The following is a 3026-nucleotide window of genomic DNA, read 5'->3' as shown; positions in this document are numbered from 1 at the left end:
TATCCTAGGCTGGCAAATCGTCTCCACTTAAAATCGTTTTTCGTATACTATGATATTAAATCATTGAATTCAAATTTAACACTATCCATAACAGTCACCCACTTGTAACCTACTGTTCAGCAGAGTCACTTCCATTTTTTTTTTTAGATTCTGAGGTAAGCGATGAATGTCTTGATTTTACAATGATGTGTGTTTTTTTTTTTGTTTTTTTTTGTGTCTGTCATCACCTTTTAGGACAGTAAAAGTGCTTGAATTTTCTTTAACAGTAACTTTTCTGATAGGAAAGTGAATCTAGTTGGTACTATGGGTGGTCAAAAGTAAAAATTTCCCAGTAGTTTTCAAAAGCGACGTGAAAAACAAAGGAAAAACGGGAATTTTTTACGCTAAGTCCGTTATCGAGAAAATCGATTTTGGTTTTTGGTGCAACTCTAAAACAAATGACCGTAGGTACATTAAATTTTGACTGAATGCTTATATTAGCATTTTCTATACACCATAACATATTCCAAATATTTTGACTTATTTTGAGCTGTTTACGGACATTTTCAGTTTCCATTTTATTTTAGTTTTTTTTTCTATAAATATCAATAAAATGTTATTTGTTGGTTAAAAAAGCTTGAAAATTTAATAGAAGGTTCCTAGGTTATTGTTTCAAAGGCAGATGACAAAAATTAAAAATCCTTAGTCACGGTTTTTATTTATAAGCGTTTAAAGTTCAAATATTGACAAAATACGGAAAAATCACGAAAATTATCAAATTATTTTGAGTTGAGAATTCATAAAAATTTTTCTTTTTCAATCTAAGATTCGAAAATGTAATACAAGATTATCCATAAGTTTAGCTACCTATATCAAAAAAAAAATGTCTACAAGAAAGTCAAATTAAATTTTTATGAACGTTTGAAATTCATATTTTTACAACATTTGATATTCACTCGATTTCTCATGTAACGATTTTCTTATTTTGTTGTAATTAAAAAACGTATGACTGTAGATACTTGAAAATTTCACTGAATGTTTATATTAGCATTTTCTATACACGATAAAATTTTGAAAATAATTTGATTCTTTTTGAGCTGTTTACGGACATAGTCAGTTTTCAATTATTTTAGTTTTTTTTTCTATAAATATCAATAAAATTTTATTTGTTGGGTAAAAAAGCATGAAAATTTAATATAAGGCTGCTGATATATCGTTCTAATAGCAGTTAAAAAATATTAAAGATACATTGGCACATTTTTTTTTTATAAGCATTTAAAGTTCAAATTTTGACAACATTTATCAAATTTATAATTTATTAATTATTTTGTAGTTAAAAATTTATAAAATGTTTAACTTTTATGGCTAAGGATTGAAAATTTAAAACAAGGCTCCACGTAAATAGGTTATATATAAATTACTTTATTCACTATAATATCATCAAATATACTTGGTTATATCATAGGCTGACGGACCGTTTTCGCTCAGAATCGTTTTTCTTATACAATGGTATTATATCATTGAATTCAAATTTAACACCATCCATTACAGTGACCCACTTGTAACCTACTGTACAGCAGAGCGACATCCACTTACCCACCTTTTTTTAATTGACCTCCCTTTTTATTTAATTCCTGATAAATGAGTTTTGGATAAGTACCTACCTACATAATAGGTACCTGTCCTACCTATAATAATTAAAAACTATTTTTAACACGACGTATTTACTTATTATTTTTGTCTTTTAGTTTATCTAATTTTGTATGATAAAAATATGTTTCCTTTATACCCAAATAATTTTTAAGTACCTACAAATAATATAGAACTCAATTTTATTTTAACAATAAATACTTTTATTAATACAGTGTTGACTTTGTAGATGGGTAGTAATAAATTAACTGTTCATTCAGGATTACATGCATTCAGGTGAATAATTATAAGATTGCAATGATAGATGTAAGATGTAAGATGTTAGATGTAAGATGTATTGTTAGGTTAGGTTAGGTTAGGTTAGGTTAGGATTAGGCTTCATCAATACGATGCTTGGTGGACTTGAGGACTTCCCATGTTTAGCGCCCGGCGTCGACCCGTTTTGTGGCACAGCGGAAACTTCATACAGCTGACTGTTCGACAAAGACACTGTAATATTATTTGAAAAATATTATTTCTACTTAATCGTAATAACCGGTTATAATGAGTTTAATATTATATTATATTACAATAAATATTAAGTACCTATATTATTAGCTTCTAATAATTGGGACGTTATTTTTGTAGATATTGATCCGGACAAAATGATGCTGGCCCAGCGCTATGCCACGGTTTACGGCGTACCTATCCGATGAAATTGTTGGAGACTCTTTCAAACTGGGCAATCTGATAAACGGTGACGTGATCGTTACTTCGCGGTCATCATAGGGTAGACCAGAATACACAAAAATGTAGGTCATCGGGCTGTCGGCTGTATGTATGATAAAGTCCTGGAAGTGGGAATTACAATAGCCCCTAAAATGCTGTTACACCTCAACCTTAATAAAAACAAAGAATGATTAAAAAATGGCAACGGAATTGGCCTACAAATCTGAAAATAAGTTTATGGACAGATAACTTCTCAACGTAATATTATGACCGATCCAATAATAACTTTCCATAGGTACATCAGACCTATGTGCGACGGCTGCTCACCAACGTATCGACATCCACCAGATAACTTTGGTAAGTTTTCAAACTATACCGCTCATTCTTGCGGAATGCTAAAGAAAATTAGATAAATATTATACTATAACAATTTTTAAATATAGACGTTTTCAACTCACAGTTATGCAGATGGATGTCGATCGGTTTGGGAGCTACGTCTGATACGCCATTGTTCTAATGAATTCAAACATAAATAATATATTATTATAATATTTGTATATGTATATAGGTACGGTTAGGTATATTAAATTAATTAAGTAGGTACTATATTAATATAGTCTATTAATTATTTTTTGACTATGCTTTTATTGTATTAAAATATACGCAATGACTTATAACTTACATTATTG

The 3026-nt window shown here is 29.4% G+C and overlaps 1 long non-coding RNA gene across 1 annotated transcript; it reads right to left on the bottom strand.

Annotated features, from left to right (window-relative positions):
* Positions 1-1868: 1868 nt before the first annotated feature.
* On the bottom strand, positions 1869-2823 carry LOC132942613 (uncharacterized). Its single transcript, XR_009664298.1, has 3 exons — positions 2796-2823; positions 2215-2732; positions 1869-2118 (listed from the first exon to the last, which is right to left on the bottom strand). It is a non-coding gene; the product is annotated as an uncharacterized LOC132942613 (long non-coding RNA).
* Positions 2824-3026: the final 203 nt, after the last annotated feature.

This window comes from Metopolophium dirhodum, chromosome 4 (assembly GCF_019925205.1).
Source record: "Metopolophium dirhodum isolate CAU chromosome 4, ASM1992520v1, whole genome shotgun sequence".
Lineage (NCBI taxonomy): Eukaryota > Metazoa > Arthropoda > Insecta > Hemiptera > Aphididae > Metopolophium > Metopolophium dirhodum.
Note: the sequence above shows the minus strand (reverse complement) of the source record. Positions and strands in the feature narration are given on the sequence as shown.